This window comes from Phoca vitulina, unplaced genomic scaffold (assembly GCF_004348235.1).
Source record: "Phoca vitulina isolate PV1807 unplaced genomic scaffold, GSC_HSeal_1.0 scaffold34, whole genome shotgun sequence".
In the NCBI taxonomy this organism is placed as follows: domain Eukaryota; kingdom Metazoa; phylum Chordata; class Mammalia; order Carnivora; family Phocidae; genus Phoca; species Phoca vitulina.
In genome coordinates this window covers 15,846,406-15,868,861 of record NW_022589737.1, presented here as the reverse complement: position 1 = coordinate 15,868,861, position 22,456 = coordinate 15,846,406, and the positions used below count along the sequence as shown (strand labels likewise).

At 37.5% G+C, this 22,456-nt stretch overlaps 1 non-coding gene across 1 annotated transcript; it reads right to left on the bottom strand.

Annotated features, from left to right (window-relative positions):
• Positions 1 to 441: 441 nt before the first annotated feature.
• Positions 442 to 548, bottom strand: LOC116645924. Its single transcript, XR_004302040.1, has one exon. It is a non-coding gene; the product is annotated as a U6 spliceosomal RNA (small nuclear RNA).
• Between the last annotated feature and the right edge of the window lie 21,908 nt (positions 549 to 22,456).

The window sequence follows — 22,456 nt, the reverse complement described above, 5'->3', positions numbered from 1 at the left end:
AAACATATCCTAAATATTATTTGATCCTATATATCCATACTCTTTTAAATTGTTTTTGAGATGACTGACACAAGATTAGACATTTATGAATAGCTAATAGTGAGAAGATGTGAAGGAATAAAAGTAAAAGAAATAGGAGAAACAGCAGGAACTAAAAAGCTATGATAAAATATAAATGCAAAAGGAAGAGAGTTGGGAGTTTCTACGGTGTATGCACCATCAGCATCCTTTCAGGTGGTGGAAGAATATTTTTCTCTTTTCTGTTAATGTCAGGGTAGGAATACATGTACAGAAATCAAACATATCTGGAGAGAACTAAAGGTAATAATCAGAGACAAAAGAAAAAAAAAAATGCTCACATTGTAAATTAATGGGATGCAAATCAATAGTCTGAATGCCCACACTGAGAAAAGAATGTTTCCTACCGAAATATGATTTTTTAAAAATATGGAACGCTTCACGAATTTACGTGTCATCCTTGCACAGGGGCCATGCTAATCTTCTCTGTATCATTCCAATTTTAGTATATGTGCTGCCGAAGCGAGCACTGAAATATGATTTTTGATATTATTGTTAGACCCACAGTGTTTAGTGCTAAAAGTCTATACAATATTTTCAAGGTGGCAGCACCAAGAAAGTTGCCGAATCTATGAACCATACTGACCATAGGTCTGTAGTGTGTCCCGAACAATGGCTCTAAACAATGGCCTGTGAAGTGGTCAGCTACTTGTTCTCTACACTGGTCTTTAGAAGTGCCTGGACATCTCTGATTCCCTTTATAGACCTGACATCCCTGGATATACCCAAATACTTATTGGACAGATTAGGTTCTGGGTCATAAAATCTCTTGGGGGTAATGAAAATTGTATGAGAGAGGGCCTTGAACAACAAATGCTCAACATGTTCTTCCTATTGAGAGGAAAGAGGGAGGGGAACTAGCCTCTTCCACGCCGAATACTTTGATAATTTGAATATTCAAAGAATACAACAGAAGAGAGACTCAAGACATTAGCAGCAAAGCTAAAACATGAACAAGTTAAACCAAGAGGTTTTTGTTTGTTTGTTTGTTTTTAGAGATATCTTTATTTATTTGAGAGAGAAAGAGAGAGAGAGAGCACTAGCAGGAGGGGCAGAGGGAGAGAGAATCTCAAACAGCCTCTGCAGCTCAGTGTGGAGCCTGACACGGGGCTTGATCTCACGGTCCTGTCATCAGGACCTGAGCAGAAACCAAGTTGGATGCTTAACCGATGCTGCACCACCCAAGCATCCCTAAACTATAAACAAGTTAATGCATGCGTTCCACTGCAAACCATCTGAGCAGGAACTAGGTCTGTTTCTCTGCTTTTAATATAATTGACTAACATATATATCTGATGCCTGAAAAGAAATCAAGGAAGAGCTGAGTAGGAAGAGTCTCCAACTGAAGCCTAATTCTGAAAAAGTTCCAGTCAAGCCTAGGAGAAGCTCTTATTTATGATTTTTTTAAAAAAGATTTTATTTATTTGACAGAGAAAGAGAGCGAGAGCAGGAGCACAAACAGGGGGAGTGGGAGAGGGAGAAGCAGGCTTCCCGCGGAGCAGGGAGCCCGATGTAGGGCTTGATCCCAGGACCCTGGGACCATGACCTGAGCTGAAGGCAGACGCTTAACCCACTGAGCCACCCAGGTGCCCCTAGGAGAAGCTCTTGAGCCAGAATATTCTGCGTTGGGCACCAGTGTCCTGTTCTAGCTCCCACTGTGCTCAGTCATCAGCTGGGAACAGCCCGGTATGCCTGCTGCAATGGATCTAAAGGTGAAGCAGCTGGAGCTTGTCAGTCAACTTTGCTCCATACCACAGGTCCTCTTGAAGGAGTTGTGAGCAGGGTAGCTCCATGGACAACAGAGGCACATGGCACTTGGCTCAACGCAAAATTTTCTTTTAAGGTCTTTATTCTGAACTAGGAAATGAAATTCTTTCCTTGTGGGATTTGAGAAGCTTGATCTTTACCAGGATTTTTTAAACTCCTTTCCAACCCCAAACCTGTTCTAATTGCTTTTAACTCATGGCACATTCTTCTGGACTTTATGCACAGGTACTAGAGACAGACTCTTGAGGCAGATTTTAATATAGATAACTTTCTTTAAATTGCTCTAAAGTGTTACTACTGTCTCTCTGTAGGCACTATAATAGAGTTTAGTAGTTGAAAGACTCAAGGGATGTCCTTCTGAAATGATCTCACCTGTAAGTAGATACCACAGCAAGAATCCCTAGAACCAACAGGGTGGTTCTCATTGCCAAGATTTTGACCCCAGGGTGAGAAATTCAGGCTTGCCATGTTTGGAATACCATGCTTGGTTGGGGATGAGATATTTATCCATTGCTGCTCCATGGTTGGTTTGTTGTCCTGAGGAACATAGCACATGCAGCAACATATCATTGATTTTGGACAACCAGGGTGGTTAAAAGAAGCTATTTGGAGAAAGCTGTTGGCAGGTGTGTGTCTTGAATAAATGAACAAGTTGATAATTACACACCTGGAACCTAAAGAGCAATAACGTGGATGGTGACTTGCTGGAGTGGAGGCGGATCCCGACAGTGGTTTTGGATGAGTCTATGAATGGTCCCTACTTCCTTGTCCTGAATTCCTTGGCAAAAGGGATGTGGCTCACAAACCATGGCACTGCTCTAAATTATGCTACTAATCGCTTCCAACTCTGCATGGATTTGTGTCTGAATTATATTTTCTACCACTTTAGATTGTTTTTTGCATGGTATTTACTATTTGGCATAAGAGGATGAAGCAATGATCCTGATTCATTCTCAGAGGAATGGTTTTAGAAAGAATTCAGTAGAATAAAACAGTTTGGATGAAACTTTCTTCTTCATTCCAAAGACATTAACTCGTTAATTAAATATTATTGAGGAAATACTATGTGCCCGAATATATGGAAGATGTAGACTCAAAGATAAGTAAGATGGACTTTAAAAAATACAACATGGAGGAAAAATTTAGACAGCTAACTATCAACTAGGGTGGTAAGTGAGGGGTTCCTATTTCTTGCAGCGAATCCTAACTGACAGAGAATCCAAGGTGATCATATCTCACTGCTGCTTAACATTCTTTAGTCTCTTCCTATTTTTCAGGAAAAATGGCAAATTTCTTTGCCTAGAAATGTTAGTTAACATTTATTGAGCGCTTGCCATGTGAAGGGTACTATTCCAAGCTTATATAGATGATTCACTTGAACATTACAAAATCCCGATGTAAGTACTCTACGGATAAAGAAAATGAGGCATAAAGAGATTAAATATCTTTCCCAATGTAAAATAGTAAATGGTGGAGTTAGGAAAGAATCTAAGCAGCTGAGCCTCAAAGCTGTAATTGAATTCATTCATCTACACTGTAAACGGTCACAGCCTTGTCAAGGATTAGAATTAGACCTATCTCTATCCTGGTCCCCGTTGTCTATTTCTCTAGACCTACCAGCTTCCTGTCATGTTGTTTCACACATTAGTGCTTTTGCACAAACTATTCCTTCCCCCAACTTTAATTCATCAATGATTTACTTAGCTCTTGTTTTATGCCTCGGCAATTCAGGATACTGGGGATTGCCGTACCTATTAAAATGACAAATGCAGTTTTTCCCTTTATGTGGGTTATAGACTACAGGGACTTGAGAGCAAATAAAGAGAAGCTACTGCATAGAATGATAGGTGGAGGTAAATAAATAGGAAATTATAGTTGTAGTGTTATCATGAGAATTGAAAAGTGTCCAGGAAGCACACATGGCGGAGGTCCAATTTGAACTTGAAGGATTAGGGAGGTTGAAGGTCTAAACAGATAGCTGAGTGCCTGGCATTTTCAGCATCTTCCCTACTTCACTAACTCCTAGGCATCTATCAAGGCTCAATTTCTTCTATGAGAGTCCAGCCTTTTCCCCATTTTGATTGAGAAGATTTTTATTAATATCTCCTTAGCAATTTGAACAGAAAGCACTTTATTATCTTGCACTGCTGTTGTTAGTTATTGCCCGTTTTTTCTCCCACTAAACTGAAATTACCTCAAGGGCAGAAATTATTACTTGCTTAGTTGTGTATCCACTATATCAATTATGGTGCTGGCTTAGCAGGCACCCACTACAAATATTTGTTAATGAATGAGGAAATGGTTGAGGGCAAAGCAAAAAATAAAAAGGCATCAATTCAAAGTGGGTCTCCTGTATATTACTAATGATAGATTTTTTTCCCCTAGATGATCAGAGATCCTTAGAATTGGCAATAAAAATGATTTTGTGTTTTATTCATATTATATTTGCTTTTGCATCCTTGCGTCAAACTGGTTTGCTAGGTTGGTTAAAACATCACACTGATGAGGTGAAAGTAGTAAGTTTCATCTTTTTATGGACCAGTTTGTTTTCATTTATATCTGTAACCTGAGATTGCCCCGTGCACATTGGTCACTTGATTTGCAGATATATGGTCATAGAGAACCAGATGAGGAGGCATCTGGCTGGCACAGTCAGTAGAGCACGTGACTCTTGATCTCAGGGTAGTGAGTTCAAAACCCACACTGGGCATAGAGTTTACTCAAAAAAAAAAAAAAAAATAAATAAAGAGAAGCAAAAGAGAAAGCATGTTTGGATCATCTCAAGTCAATTTCCATTCATGGAACAACTATCACATATGTACCCCAGCAATGGTGAGCCAATAACCTCACCTTCACATGTCCAGGGTATTATTTCTCTCTGCCATCACACTGTCATACTATGTTTTTTTTTTTTTTTTAATATTTTTTTTTTTTTAAGGTTTTATTTATTTGACAGAGAGAAAGACAGCCAGAGAGGGAACACAAGCAGGGGGAGTGGGAGAGGGAGAAGCAGGCTTCCCGAGGAGCAGGGAGCCCGATGCGGGGCTTGATCCCAGGACCCTGGGATCATGACCTGAGCCGAAGGCAGACGCTTAACGACTGAGCCACCCAGGCGCCCCTGTCATACTATGTTTGAAAATAGAGTGGTAGACAAGCCTTCAGGGCTAACATAATGTGACGATGTGCATCAGTATCATCATAGACTTAGAAAAGTTACTTCAATTAATATACTACAGTTCCTGAATTGTCAAAACAATTTTGTGACTTAGATGTTTTGATAAAATGATTTTCTTTGACTATCCCTTCTTACATAATTAGTTATATTGAATTACAAAAACCTTCCTTATTATTTAAGTCTTATCTGAGTGATTTATGGAGATAAACTCAGACTAGAGCCATAAAGCTGTTTTCTTCTGAGAACAATTGATCTTGAGGTACTTATAGACTCAAATATTTAGATAAGTCACTCTGTACCAGATTTGTGCAGATTGTAGCTTTAAAAATCAGAAAGTTAGGATACTTTTAATGTGGCAAGAATAACAAAGTTATGTAGGGTTAGTTACTGGGAGAAATGATTTTTGTGGATGCTTTACAGAACAATGTCAGTAAAATTAGGACTAAAAGCTGAAGGCTTTCCATCTGGCTGCTGTTAAATATCATGGGTGTTATTTTAGGAGTAAACTCTGGAGGACTAGATTCTCCCTAGAAATACTGTGCTTTAGATTTTAAAGAACAGGGTATGCAACTTTCATTGTCAAATGCAGCCTAATCATTTACTGGACATTCTTAGTTCATTAGGTTATAGTGATCCTGAGGCTATTTTTGGTGACACATATAAAGTTTATAAAGATAAATTTATCCCTGTACCATATGTCTGATAAGCAGGTTGAAAGGTTTCAATCAGAAATGTGACATATTGTGATAGGCATAGACAGAGCATTAATTTTCACTCTCTGTGCATAAAACACAGTTGACTCTCTGGCTCTGTGGAAGGGTACTTTAAATTGCCCAGTAAGTAGATATTACTCATGGTTGCACGTATTTGAGCATAGTTATTCAAAAATAAACATCCCTCTGAATTTAGGGTGATTTCAGTATTGATGGAGAATAAAAGAAGGAGGAAATAGCCAACTAGTTTTAACCAAACATCCCTGTCCTTCACTGTATTTGTGCTCCAGAGAATAACAGTATTGGGAGAGGTTCTATTCCTCTTATAATTTATTTGGGAAAAAACATTAATAACTAAGAAGCAATAAATGATTCACACACACTTATGTTCATCTGCCTTTGTTCCCCTATTTGTCAGATGCAGCATACACATTTTCTTCAATTAAGATACCAGAGAAAGAAAAGAAAAATCTCCCTAATGTGATATGATCAGCTCCCGAGTAAAAGATTTTCAAGGTTGTAAAAATAGTAGAACCTTTTACTTTTCCTCTTAAACGGTGTTATGATGAATTCCAAAGTAAAGGGTGAGACCGAGTAGTGAATCTCATTGAAGGGATAAGGGAGTAAGTAGGTCTCGAGCCCCAGCATTCCAGCTTGAGGGGACACTGTCCTCACCTACTTCAGTGGGCACTAAGGATCTGCCATGGAAATCTAGGGCTTAGAGAAACAATTTGGAGATATTTGTCTTAGATCACTGCTAAGATAATTTCTCCTACCAACTTATGAGAAGATGCAGTACTAGATGCTTACAAGCATGTAAGGAAAGAAGTGGTGTTTGTTGGTGGGTAGTGGTGCTGATAGTGACTGTGCTTTGGGGAAAAATTTAGTGATGAAGGAGTCTGGTTGATAACAATTTCCAATGGCAGATGGGAGAAAACCCCCTGAATTATGAGAGTCTAGTGAAATAAAAGTATACTGTATCTAATCTGAAATGTGCATGTCACTAATCCAAGTGGTCTCTACCCGCTCAAACATGGGCCTTATTAAGTAACAAACAAGAGAGATTTATTTGTCCCCATGAAAATTGTTTTGTTTTGTTCTGTTTTAGTTGAAACCCACTAAGTTGTCTACCGCAGGGGGTAAAAACAAAATTGACATGGGGTTACATAAGTTAAGTCCTTTGCAATTATTATTTGATGTTCCCTTTAAAAGTTACTTTATTGGGGTGCCTGGGTGGCTCAGTCAGTTAAGTGCCTGTCTTCGTCTCAGGGCATGATCCAGGGGTCTTGGGATTGAGCCCCACTTCGGGCTCCCAGCTCAATGGGGACCCTGCTTCTCCCTCTGTCCCTCCTCCATGCTCCTGTGTTCTCTTTCTGTCTTTCAAATAAATAAATAAAATCTTTAAAAAAAGTTACTGTATTAATATTTAACTACCAAAAATCCATTTGAGTATCACCATTTGAAGTAAATTATAAAGACGTAAGTAAAGCAGTGTGACCATATGCATTTACTCTGAATAATTTTAAGTTACAGCTCTTGAAAATTTCTATTTCTAGAAATACATTCTTAGTTCTTTTCTAGTTAAATACCCTTGTAGCACTGTATTTGGTATTTTCTGTTGTCTAATGAATTGAGAAGATAGTTGGCTTCCACATGTCAAATGTTATTGGAGAATCTGGTATAATGGAGGGAAGACCCTCAGATTTCCACTGTTTGATGCATTCACAGAACATAAAATTATAATGATAAAATTAGTCATGTCACTTTAAAAAATGCATCTGTACAATTTTTTCTGAGAGAAAAATTTAGCTTATGGACTTTGTTTCTATTTATAAATATTAATGTGCCCTGACATTGAAAAATGAAATGAGATTAAATGACTGTTGTGTCTGGGGTAACAGTACTCCAGACGTTAGAGCTGAGTTGGGAAGATGAGGACCGGGAGATAAGTTCTCCTACAGCAGCAAGAGAGGTTTCTCATATTTCAGAGACATTTCTATCCCTAAAACCTTCCTTTAATAATACAGTAAAGCCTGAACTAATGGGATACCTTAGATTTCCTGTAATTAAACAAATCAGCTGAGTGCAGGACTAAATTTCCAGCTCTTTGCAGAAATCTCCCCTTTGTAATTCAAGAGACATATGATCCTTTCCATGTACTTGACAAGGTATAAACGCTATGCTTTTTTTCTTCCTTAGTAACCCCTCACTTTCTCAAGTCCACCAGGGATCCTGGCATTCTAATGGCTCTAGAAGCCTAGGTTGTGAGTCTCCAGTTTTGGTTCTTGCTCTTTGGATAATTACTTTTGTCTTTGCTGTTGCTGCCAGGATAGCATTGCAAGGGCAATAAAATCCTCTTCTCCTTCAGCAATATTTGGCCAGAGAGAGAGAGAGAAAGAGAAAGAGACAACTCAGGGCTCACAGGTTTGCAGTGCCAGGGAGCAGGGGAGCCCTACAATTGGAATAGGCTCCAGGATGAATCTATACCACCATGCATTCTGACAGGATGTATTTTAGCTGGAATCTGTACCTTCTTATATCCTTTAGATATTAATAGTTAATATGATTCATGAATTAAAGAGAGAATATTTCTTGAATTTTTTTACTTATTAATGCATTCATTTGATACTTTTCAAGTGATCAAATATACTTAGGCTAATTTATTCTACTTCTTTGAGATGTTGTCCTGTGCTATGTGAGACACAATGACAGTCTGGCCATGGCCTCTAGATCAGGGATTTGGTTTTCTATCACCTAATACCCTGCTCACAACTTATTCAGATCCACTTTAGAACACACTAGCCCCTCCCGATAATTACTTGTTGGCTGATTGACCTACCAAACAGACAGTCTATAAAGACACATATTTAGGTTGGCTCTAAATGGTAAAAGAAATGGAAGCTCATGCAACCTGAAACTCTGGGACTCTGATGGATTTCTGTAGGGTTATTGTTCTGTCACGATTATAGCTCCTTAGCCTCCTCAATCCATGAAACCACCTTGAATTGGTCTAAGATAAAATAACTGCCTCTTTTCCTATGTTGAAGATGGAACTTCTAGAATCACCATGTTTGCTTTTCATTGTCCTTTAATCCAAATTTTCTCTATGTAATATTTACATAAAATCATCCATTTGTGGGATCCACAGTTAATTTCAGTGGTTGCTGGCTACTTTATCAGCTTTCTGGCTTTGTTTGCTCACTCTAAAAACTAAATTGGCACCAATGAAGCTAAAGTAAAATAATAACAAAAAGTGAGAATGTAGAAAACCATAAGCGGCTTAAGACAACACTGATAATATACTGTTAATAAAGTACTTTCCCAAATCACAAGTTTTCCCAATTATCTTTGCAGGAAGTCTGCAGCCAGACTTCTTAGTAGAATACTAATTCCAGTGTTTTAGTAAATCTGACTACACAATGCTTTAATTTAAGAGATCAAATTTTAATACTTTATAGAGTGGACTACAAGTAAACAACTTTCTCCTATGTAAAAGAATAAAAGTCTCTATATAATTGTTTATCAGTTGTTCAAAAGAACTGAATAATAAATTTTGGATAAATTTGTAGTTCATCCAGTGGGCTCCTCGTGTGTCAGATGGGGACTGTCAATCCTTCTTTGAATATTAAATATGTTATATCAATGTCTGTGTCCTTGTCTTTGGCTATGTTTATGCCTACAACTATAGCTTAAACAACAACCAGGAAATACTAGGATTGCAAGCTTGTTAAGAGTCTGAGTTTTGACTAACCATCCCCTGATATTAAAAAGGAGACAGTAAAATACAGAGGGAATGCACAATGCTAGAAGTAGGAACGTGCCATCCAATTAACAGAGGAAAAGTGCATATTTCCCTGAGCAAGGTGACTCTGAACTTCTGTCATGTATTGAAATAAATATCACAACAGTTCACCCTTAGATATTTAAGTATTTTAAAGACTCCTTCATTTTCCGTCTCTGAGAGATCTCTTGCTCTATTTCATTTCTGTGATTAAGGTCATCATTTCCAGACTGTTAGGGATGCTTTGTCTCTTTTTCATATTCTTCCTTTTGTCATTTTGCACATGCTATTGATGCACCATGGCTGTACTTTTAATAATATTACATGAGAATAATTCCTTAATTCTGTGTTTCTCCACAGAGATAGGCACATTCCTGGAAGCACACAACAGAATGTGAAATATACTCAATGATAACTGCACTCTTATCTCTCATTCGTGAGGTCCCTCATTCTTATCCCATGGAAAACACCCTGGGCCTTGGGCACTGTTGTAATTACACTCTTCTCAGGAACAAAGGAATCATGTAAAATATTTCAAGAAGGGGGGGGGTTGTGTCCAGTTCAGCAAACTGGTAATGTAGGTGTTGGAAAGCTGGAAGGGCTAAAAGAATGGAGATTAGACACAGTAGGAAGCTGTTATTCACTGTAAATCTGGGAAAACAACAGAGAGGAGATGTTGTTATGGCAATTTAGAAGTGAGGAAGAGGGGCCAATTCCTCAAGGACTCAAAGGGCTTGAGGAGTTGCCACCGCTCCATGAGCTGCACTATCTCAGCTGCCAGGACAGTGCAGAGGGACCTCAGTTTCAGAGACTGGGTGGAGGAGGTATCGATGTGTGAGTGGGGCCAGGCACTGCTGCTGTGGCTTGGCTAGAGTTGGGACCACCGAGGCCATGCCTTGTGGCTTGTTCTGGGAGTACTGTCTACCTGGTTGGAGGGAATTTTCTAGAGCATTTTTCACTTGGCTCTTTCTACCTTAACAGGTCTCGACTCATTCCATTTGGCCAGTTTCCAAATATGCCTATTGAAATCATATATTCAGGAACTGGGGAAATGATACACATGGTCTTATAGAATGACTTTGCTCCTCATGAGACTTGAGTCAAAGCTGTTTTTGTCACCTGACCCCAATAATCCTTCTCTTTGCTGGTGGACCTCTGTAATGTTTTAGGTACTTATGAATTAATATTAACTCAGAGCCATTATCTAATAATCCCTGACAGAGTCTTTTCTTTTGTGGAAAGTCACTTTGAATAGTAGTTTTAGATCCCTTCAGGGCAAACTTGGAGTGATATTTATAGTATATTCTTGGGCAGCATTGTAGGATCCTACTTCAAGGGGATCCCATTAAGTTGGGTAACTGAGCAGGAAGCTGTGAGTCTATATTATGGTGCCCACTAGAACTAGAGCTTGTTAAGTTATCTAGATCAAGCAGTACTTGAGTAAGATACTCACTGATTTTCTTTTCAGAGATCATTTGGTAATGATCAGTTAGTCATTACCAAAAGTCAAAGGACCTGATTGCTGCTTTGATTCTAGTTCCTATTATGCTAATTTGCCTATCTTACCACTGGAGTTAAAGACTGACCTAAGCTTGGTCCTGCTGAAATTCCATATTCCCCTAATGATAAGGAATCTGGTTACAATGACAGCATCTCCTACCACCATTCCAGCTTTTAGAGAACAACCACCACAGAGTTTTCTAACTGATGCAATTCTTTCTTTCCTAATGCCTTAGTTAAGGGAGTGTCCTATGGTCCCTCTTTGGGAGACATAATGAGATATGATTTTTCAGGTTGTGCTTACTAACATTACTTCAACACTGTGATCTTCCAAAACCTTTTATTCCTTCTTTTATATTAAATCTGGGAGTGATAACTCAACATCATTAAGTAGCTCACTGCTGAGTCCATATTTCTATCAACTAATCAAGTAAACAGAGACATTCCTCAACTTCTCAGAGTAATACATTAAGTCCAGAGTCCCTGGAAGGTAGAATATATGCATATACATGTACAAAAATTAATCAACAAAAATATTTTAGAGCCATAGTATATATGTATAATTGCATTCTAGCAGTTTTAAACCAAGGAGGATGGAATATAACATAGGAGCAATTTATTGGATAGGTTCAGTTGTTTCAGTACCATTTGTTGAAAAGACTATTTTGTTGATGCAAATTTTAAGTCTTTCAAAGTTTAGGAGTATAAGCTATATCTTTTCAGTTATATCTGATTAGATTTATAGGATTAGAAGCACAAAATGATGGATGATGGGTGGGGTCTTGAGGGATTATTATTTTTTTTTCAAGCTAATTGCCTCTTGGGGGGGCCATAGCAGTATCTTCAAGCAATGGAAAATTAGTCTTCATATAGGAGAAGAAGCCCTACTTTTACTGGCAAGGATACTGTAAATATCATTTTAAAATATCAGGGAAATTTCAGGATTCAGATTTCTTAAATTTATTGGGTTTGCTATTCAGCCATATTTGTCCTGTAGCTACAAGAAATAAGAGATTTTTCTTTTTTATAATTTGAGATTATAAAATGACTGATGTTAAGAAAAAATTCAACTGAGTAAATCTGAAGATCTAACTGGCTTTATTAAACAATTTATGAATCAGGCAGTGTCTCACCTAGCAAGTGGAGGGGAGCTCTGAGGAGTTGTACCAAATAGAATGTTATTATAGGAAGAAGGGTGGGCTAAGAAAGTTATTAGCAAAAGAAAAGAATTGTTCCAGGCAAGGTTGCTTTCCCTTAGGGGTAAGAGCAGAGGGTCTTAACGAAGATTCCTTTGGGGGATGAAGAGGGCCCATGTGGCAGATACACTGGTGCTGATAGGAAAATTCCTGACTGACTGGTAAAGACTGTCTCTCAAGGACTTTGAAAGGTATTAAGCCCCAGTTTGGGGACTTGGCCTACGTGATGCCATCTGGGCCAGTGATTTTCCTTTCGGCACTGGACTCATCATTTATTTTTCATAATACTCAGAAATAATCAGATAACCTCCCAGTTCTTGTGGTTAATCATTCCTATTATAATGGCAAAGTGCAGTAGCCAGTTGGCCTACCAAAGTCTTGCTTTTAGTAGATACTTCATTCTAAGCAAACATGTGATAATTCAAGTGAGCGTGATGTCATTACATGTCACAAATTACTAGTGTCTTAATTTACTTTTATAAGGAGGCCTTCACTTCATTCAAGATCAAAAAAGTAAGCAATCTAATTCAAGAATCTTAGCTTGTTACTAAGTGCACATCAGTCAGAGACTAGTGAGAGACTAGTCAGAGGGAAAGAAAAACTACACAATCTGTTTCAGGAGAGGGGATTTAATACATGGTATTTATTACACAGATATTGAAGGGGTAGAAGACCAAAAAGGAGACAAACTAGTAAATGCAAAAAGCCACTGCTATCTCAAGGCCTACAAAAGGAAGGGAGGGAGCGGGCTTATCAGGGGAGGGGCTGCAGTTGTAACCATGGACCATGGATGTGGGGACTACAACTTCAGGAGCTGGGACCATGAAGGAGGTGCCACCAAGTGGCAGACTTGGGTTTGCAGTGTTTCCCTTTTTTCTCTTTTCCAGTATGTCTCCTGTGCTTCACATTGGCAGAAGCCAACTGGAAGCCAGCTGCAAAGGGCGTCTGGGAATTTGCAGACTCCAAGATCTAGTACTTCAGAATATAGTATGATCTAGTAGAGTGGATACAGAGCCAAAAGACAATAGGCAAATAACTAAACAGACTTGTGCTTTCTGGACCTCAATTTCCTTATATAGCCAGCTATAATTCATCCTTTAAGACTCAACTCATTCGGGGCACCTGGGTGGCTCAGTCACTGGGCGTTTGCCTTCGGCTCAGGTCATGATCCCAGGGTCCTGGGATCGAGCCCCACATCGGGCTCCCTGCTCGGGGGAAGCCTGCTTCTCCCTCTCCCACTCCCCCTGCTTGTGTTCCTGTTCTCTCAGTCAAATAAATAAATAAAATATATATATAAAAAAAGACTCAACTCATTCAAACATTCATTTCCACTTGATCCCTTTCCCAGTTTCCCCTAGTCTGGAGTAAGTAGCCGCCCCTCCTTTTTGCTCCCACTGAAACTGATACTGTTGATTCTTATATTACTTACTCCAGTGACCCCACTTGTAAAACTTTTACTTTCTTTTCCAATGATTTCATGCTCTGCTTGCCTAGAGGTCTTAGTTCTAAAGGGAGGGTACATTTCTACCAGGAGACACAATGGTTTCATTGAACTGAAAGTTAAGACTGCCCCTTGGCCACTTTGGTCTCCTCCTGCCTCTGAATCAACAGCCAAAGAAAGGAGTTACTGAGCTGGCTGGGGTGAGTAATGCTGACTACCAAGGGAAGTTGGACTGCTACTCTACAGTGCAACTAAGGAAGAGAATTTCTGGAATGAGATCTCTTCAGTAATCTCTGTATTTCCATGCCCTGTGATTAAGGTCAATGGAAAACTAAAACAACCCAACTTAGGCAGGATAACTAATGGCTCAGATCTTTCAGAAGTGAAGGTCTGGGTCACCTTATCAGGTAAAAAACTATGACCAGCTGAGATGCTTGCTGAACACAAAGGGAATACAACATGGGTAGTGAAAAAGGTAGATATAAATACTAGCTACAGCCATATGGAACAGTTATAGAAATGAGAACTGTAATTGTCATTAAACTAGAATCTACATTATCAGTGCGCCTGGGTCTCAGGCCTTCAGACTTGGACTGAATTGTACTACCAGCTTTCCTGGGTCTCCAGTTTGTGGATGGTAAATTGTGGGATTTCACCCTCCATAATAACATGAGACAATTCCTTATAATAAATCTCTACACACACACACACACACACACACACACACACATTTTTAGGATATTCTTATCAACCTAATATATATATATATATATATATTTATATTTATCTTCTATTAATGTTGTTTCTCTAGAGAACCCTAGCTAATACAGATTCTAAAAAGAATGTATAGTTTTGCAGTATTTTAATATTGGTAACTTGAATACTCACGTTGTGAGTACTGGGTGAAGAATTGTACAGACTTAACAGAATGGGGTATGGGGTTTCATCAATTAAGTTGTACTTGCTTTGATTTGTGTCAATTCTATTAGTCCTTGTTCATGTCCTCTTAATTTTTAAAAATTTTTTATTGTTATGTTAATCACCATACATCATTAGTTTTTGATGTAGTGTTCCATGATTCATTGTTTGTGTATAACACCCAGTGCTCCATGCAATACGTGCCCTCTTTAATACCCATCACCAGGCTATCCCATCCTCCCACCCCCCTCCCCTCTAGAACCCTCAGTTTGTTTTTCAGAGTCCATTGTCTCTCATGGTTCATCTCCCCCTCCAACTCCCCCCCCTTCATTCTTCCCCTCCTGCTTTTTTTTTTTTTTTTTTTTAACATATATTGTATTATTTGTTTCAGAGGTACAGATCTGTGATTCAACAGTCTTGCACAATTCACAGCACTCACCATAGCACATACCCCCCCCAATGTCTATCACCCAACTACCCCATCCCTCCCATCCCCCACCACTCCAGCAACCCTCAGTTTGTTTCCTGAGGTTAAGAATTCCTCATATCAGTGAGGTCATATGATACATGTCTTTCTCTGATTGACTTATTTCGCTCAGCATAATACCCTCCAGTTCTAACCACGTCATTGCAAATGGCAAGATCTCATTCCTTTTGATGGCTGCATAATACTCCATTGTATATATATACCACATCTTCTTTATCCATTCATCTGTAGATGGTCATGTCCTCTTAATTTTGCTTCTGCATCGCTAGACCTGAAATCCCAGGGGACATTAATCTACTTTTCTCAAACACATGCACACTCTGTCTACTACCTGATCACAGGTTGTCTGGAATTGTTTCCATTTTTTACCTATTCAAGAGTATTATCTCATTTGAGAGCTTCTCAAGAACAAAGATTTTGTCTAATGATTTTTTCCTTTGTCCTACATAGTATCTAATGCAAGGTTGAGGATATATTTTGTACCCTATATTTGTTGGATAAATCATTGATAACTACACTTGATACCTTCTCTGTCTACAATGAAAATCTGCTTCTTTTGTCAGTCCATTTTAGAAGAATTGCAAGCAAAGTTGGAAGCAAAATTTAGAAGAATTGTACATGGGCTGGATGCAAAGCGTTTCCTCAGCAACTCCCTTTTTCATCTTAAAGCAAATCAGAATGGCTTCTTGCCCATTTTAAAGTAGAGACTAGTTAATTTTTATATTTCCAGATTGAGATAAAGTAAGAAAAAGACTCTAATCTGAGAAGATGTCTGTGGGTGTTTGCATTCAGTTTGAGTAAATGTTTTACGTTCGGACATTTCATTTGTGGTGTATTTTGGATACATATTTGGATTTCCAGTTACCACAACATACATTGAACTGTAAAGAAATGAAGAGTTTGAATGTAACAGATGGTAAATTAAGCTCTAAAATAAAATAGATGGATGCTAATGCTAGGCATTGCTTTTATTAGGGCTGTTAGAATTTCTATACCCAGTAAATCTTTGTCAATGTTAAAACTCAATGGCAAAGAAACATGCTTTGGATGGTGCTTGTAAGTATGATTTTAATATAGTTTGTTTTTAAGTTTTAAAAATAACTACCTTAGAAATGATATGTGTCTATGATAAAACAATTCAAATTATATAACAGGCAAAGAAGAAAGTAAAAATGTCCTTTAACTGCATAATTCAGAAAATACCATTATTTTTATTTTATTTTATTATTTTAATTTTTTTATTATATTATGTTAGTCACGATACAGTACTTCATTAGTTTTTGATGTAGTGTTCCATGATTCATTATTTGCATATAACACCCTGTGCTCATTGCAATACATGCCCTCCTTAATACCCATCACTGGGCTAACCCATGTCCCCACTCCCCTCCCCTCTGAAACCCTCAGTTTGTTTCCCGGAGTCCATAGTCTCTCATGGTTCATCTCCCCCTCTGATTCCCCCCCTTCATTTTTACCTTCCTTCTCCCAATGTCCTCCATGCTATTCCTTATGTTCCACATATGAGTGAAACCTTATGATAATTGTCTTTCTCTGCTTGACTTATTTCACTTAGCATAATCCCCTCCAATTCCATCCAAAAGTTGGGTATTCATCCTTTGATGCAAAAGTTGGGTATTCATCCTTTCTGATGGCTGAGCAATATTCCATTGTATATATGAACCACATCTTCTTTATCCATTCATCTGTTGGAGGGCATCTCGGCTCCTTCCAGAGTTTGGCTATTGTGGACATTGTTGCTGTGAACGTTGGGATGCATGTGCCCCTTCTTTTCTCTACATCTGTATCTTTGGGGTAAATACCCAGTAATGCAATTGCTGGGTTATAGGATGGCTCTATTTTTAACTTTTTGAGGAACCTCCATACTGTTTTCCAAAGTGGCTGTACCAACTTGCATTCCCACCAACAGTGTAAGAGGGTTCCCCTTTCTCCACATCCTCTCCAACATTTGTTGTTTGCTGCGTTGTTAATTTTTGCCATTCTAACTGATGTAGGGTGGTATCTCAATGTGGTTTTGATTTGAATTTCCCTGATGGCTAATGATGATGAACATTTTTTCATGTGTCTGTTAGCCATTCATATGTCTTCTTTGGAGAAGTGTCTGTTCATGTCTTCTGCCCATTTTTTGACTTGATTATTTGTTTTTTGGGTGTTGAGTTTGAGAAGTTCTTTATAGATCTTGGATACCAGCCCTTTATTTGTAATGTCATTTGCAAATACCTTCTCCCATTCCGTGGTTGCCTCTTTGTTTTGTTGACTGTTTCCTTTGCTGTGCAGAAACTTTTTATCTTGATGAAGTCCCAAAAATTGTGTCCTGGAGAGCTCAGTGAAGAGCAGACTGCAACTTCTCTGTTCTGAGACAGAGGTTTAGAAAATACCATTATTAATATTTTGGTTACTCTCCTGGGCACATCTCTCTGTTCATGTATACATATAAGTATACATAAATTTTACAGGAAACACTACATGATGTTTTAACCTACCTTTGACTCAGTACATTATTGTTGATCATTTCTTATGTTAGAATAAGAGAGGAACTTCTTGTATCTAATATCTCATTAATTTTCCATATGATTAATGGTAGACTTATAGGCCATTTCTATTTTTTTTTTTTAGTCTGAACAATGCTGTAGACAGCATTTTTATTCAAATATAATTTTTCACTTTGTTCTACCCTTAGTTGAGCTTATTCATTCATTCATTCATTCATTCAACAGATATTTATTAGCTCCAACCGTGTGTCAGTCACTGAGATGCTGTACTGTTTCATATGTCATATGTTGGGAGACAACTCACCATGGGTCTCTCACATTTCTGCATGTCTTGCAAGCAGAAGAATTGGCTGTTCTTGTTCTGGACTCCCTTTTCAAGGATATTTGTATGGTGAACAGCCTTTGAAGATAGATAAAGTGTCTCTCACTGGAGTGAAAGGTAGGTTTATTATTACTGTCCAGTGTAATAGAGATGCTTTTCTCTGGAACAAAGATCAAGCAGGTTTACCATCCATTATAAAAGATTCAAGTTCCCTAAGTCTGAGTTCCTCTTCTGTAATGTGTGGACAGGCAGACCTATCTCTCCTTATGTTAACCTATGGAAATTGGGGTTGGGAATTTAGAAAACGCTGATACTCTGGCTATTGCTCATACTATCAGTAATAAAGTCCTTTGTCTCTGACCAAGGAGGCCAGCATCAGTGAACTTGTGGCATGCTTTCTTGTTAGGTTGCAAGTAAAGTAAAATCTCAGACACTTTTAAGTTTTGTAGCATTTTGTGCTTTCCTGAATTTTATCTATTCAATGATTTTATTAGGCACTGAGAAAAACATTGGTTAACTGACCTCAATAAATAATTAGAGGTAAGGTAACAAATATATCTTTTAGATTTACTTTTAGAAATGTGTATAATGTGCACAAAAGGGTATATTAAGAAATTGATCAAGTACACTTCCCCGTTGGTAGAAAAAAGAAAAAGTTCTCATCATTTCATTTAATCAACTTCTTATACTAACGCTTGAAACCCTACCTAATTTACAAAATTTTAAATATCCTCCCATAGACAAAAGCTCATGAATGCTTTAGAGATAATATACTTTATTTATTTAGTACAATTTTAGACTAAATATTATGAATGAGATTTCCAAATTATGGTGCTAAGGTTTAGTGAGGTGTAATTACAGGTCCTAAGATATTTCTATGAGGAGCAAAAGCTTACTGTATACCATTAAAGTGTTTTATATATGATGATGACTGACACAACCCATTGTGGAATTTGAATAAGCTTAATTGTCTAAGAAAAATAACTGAAAATAATCCTTTAGATGTCAAAATATAGCAATTTATCATATGACTCTGTCAGTTGTTATTTAATATCCTTCCTTGTTATAGACATGCTTTTTTGGTGGCTAATTAGTTATGTCACCAGGAAAACAATATTTTTAGCACTGTTCAAGATGAAACCTTTATTCTCAATGTGTTGAAATATAAAGTGCATAAGAACATTGGCATTAAACTAATGCAGTATTATCAACATGACCTGAGTGCTCCGCCAATTAAAGAGTAGAACAGAAAATAGACATGAGTAATGATAATTTATCAGTTTGTTTCCGAATATTTCTATGAAGTTTAACAATATTTTGGGAAAGTTCTTTAATTACTATTCCATGAGTCATTCAACTGAGGATAGACTAATAATAACAATTCTAGTTTTAAAAATTTTGTTGTATCTTACATCTAAAGGTAAATGAGAGGCGTAGGGTCCAAGGAAACGAAATTGGGAAGAAAATGATGAACACTTGGATTAGATTAGCACAGATCAATACATGTTTCTGTGGAGTTGCTGAAAGTGAGATGCAAATTTATCATCAAAACAAAGGTGGAAATAAAATAATTTACAAAATTTAGGATATCCATAAATTAAAGCCAATCAGTTTATTAGAGAAGATTTACTTTTCTTGTTCCTAACATAGGCATAATTATCTCTGAGTGAGCTGTGGATTTAAATAGTCCTAAGACATGAAGAAAAAGCTCTACTTGTTACAGTAGTTCCCTAAGGGGATGTTGCATCAGAATGTGATATATATTCTCAAGTCTTGGATGTTAGTATTGATGTTCAATACTAATTTAGAAGAGATGAAGGAGTAGATGGACTGCCTATCTTTCAGAACATCATCCGTAAATATTATGTCTGGCAATCAGGTTTTGACAAGGGTTAAGTAGCATATAACTCAGGGTTACATTTTCTAGCAAGAACCTGGGATCTAGATATTCTATCAAATCTTTAAATGAGTTGTCTATATGTTTTGGCAGCCAGCTGACAAAGGGAAGGCTTTTAGCATTCTTAAAAAAATGAAGGAGGGTAAGGGAGTCACTTGCCTGTATAAATGATGTCTTACTTCCTCATGGAAGAGTTTGAAGGTCTACATATAGGCAGAACCTATAACCTATATATCCATAAAGATATTGTAGTGGAATAATAGCACCTAAAATATTCTGTGACAGTATACTTTTGAGGTATAATAGTAGATTTCTACTTTAAGGTTACAGGCTACTTTTTCTTAGTATCTGGTTCATTCGGATGAAGGTATGAGCTTGAATAGTTTACTATAGATGGTTATGGGATGCTGTCTCTACTTTGTACTGAATGAGGACGGAGACTTTAGAAAAGATTTTTCCATCTGCACAGAGGTCATTTTCCTGTTTTTCCTTTTGGGTATTTTTGCTTTTGCTTTATGACTACTACTTGAAATGGGATAGATTTATTTGTAAGGCATCCTCTTTCATCTGCAAAGAAAAATTTCTTACTGCCTCAGGAGCTCAGTTGCCTTTTTCTTTTTCTACTTAAATCCTTTTTTATTCTCTATCACCACATCACACTTAAAGTCTTGCATTGGACTTTACACTGTTTTTACTGCTGTTTGGATTAGAAAAAGCCCTTAAGAGCCCGTTGCTGCACTTTCTTGTGAGCTTGGACTTCTACATTACTCTTAGGGTGCCAGGGAGAAAAAGAGCATCTTTCTCTTTCTCTTCCAAATTCCATTCCAAGATTGAGTCAATATTAACATTTAATTCTCTGGGATTTCCAGAACTAAGAAGGTAAATATTACTTTAGAGCCTAAAAAACAAATTGCATAAATGTAAATAGTTTTTTATATTAATAGTCATATTATAATGAACATATACATTTAATCTAAGTCAATTAAGATAGGATAAATTACAGTTACATCTAAGCACAAATAACATAGCTTATAATTAGACTTTGGAATCCTTTACTACTTTATAAGAATCTTTAATTCTTAGGTCTTTTGAGTCTCCCACTAACTTTAACCATTTAGCAGATGGAGACAATGAGAGCTCAGTCTCTCTTTTCTTTTTTTTCTTTATATCCAATTTTTTCAGCATTTAATTCTTAAGAAAAGACATTTTCTTATGTAAACATGGTATTGTTAACCCTCAAACACAGGTTTGAGCTGCACGGGTCCACTTAAGTATGGATTTTTTTCACAGTACAGTACTGTAAATGTATTTGCTCTTCCTTATGGTTTTCTTTTTTTTTTTTAATTTTTTTATTGTTATGTTAATCCCCATACATTACATCATTAGTTTTAGATGTAGTGTTCCATGATTCCTTGTTTGTGCATAACACCCAGTGCTCCATGCAGAACATGCTCTCTTTAATACCCATCACCAGGCTATCCCATCCTCCCACCCCCCTCCCCTCTAGAACCCTCAGTTTGTTTTTCAGAGTCCATCGTCTCTCATGGTTCGTCTACCCCTCCGATTTCCCCCCCTTCATTCTCAGTTTCTCTTTTCTATTCCATCCTTATGAGTCATTCCCTGTCCACTGCTGGTTTTGGCATGAGGAAAGTGAGGATACTATTTGCATTCCTTCCCTTTTCTTCATGACCTATAAGGAGGAGTGTTGATTTGGATTTAATTCACTTCCAGGGTACTTGATATGCCAAAGTTGTAAAAAAAAAAAAAAAGATTAAATTTTAGAATTATAAATAAGCTTTCATAAGATAATCGTCCTGTTTCTTCCACTGATTTATGCTTGAGTGTCAAATTGGAATAGGTGATTTCAGAGAGTAGAGTTTAGGCTTTGGAGGCCAAAATAGACAAACAGAAAAAGCTTAGGGTCTGCTTTTGTTTGAGGCTACTTATACTTAGGGAAAATAAGCTTTCTATATAGTCAGCAAAACACTGAAGTTTTAAAATAGAGTATAAGTTATACATTCTTTTGACAACAACATGTTTTTCTGTTTTGCTTTGCTTACTGTATAACTCCATTAGAGATTTTGGAGAAAAGAAAGATGAGATGGTCAAGGCAGAGTTTCAGTATTTCTGGATCCTTTACATAGTACCATCTTAATAGAATGCCTTAATCCATTATCATGAATTTTGTTAGATAATACAAGGGTTTGCTCTTTCTCTGAGCAAACTTCTTATTTAGTTATACCTGGATTGAGGTAAGAAAGTGGTTATTAATAGGTCTGATTATTCACATTGATTATATTGGTAAAATTTATTTATTTATTTTATCGAGAAAGAGAGAGAGAGAGTATGTGCAAGTGGGTGGTGAGGGGCAGAGGGAGAGGGAGACAGAGAATCTCAAGCAGACTCCACAGTCAGTGTGGAGCCCAATGTGGGGCTGGGTCTCATGACCTGAGCCAAAACCAAGAGTTGGGCACTTAACTGACTGAGCCACCCAGGCACCCCTGGTAAAATTTTCTAAATAATAACTACCAAATTAAAAACTGGATAAGGAGATTGATTTATTCAGTTTACTGCAATAAGTAAAATTCCTAAGATCCAAAGATCAGAGTGTGTCTCAGCAGGTCGTTTTGCCTTAGATTTTTATAGGGAAGGGAGGGAGGTTATCTGCAAA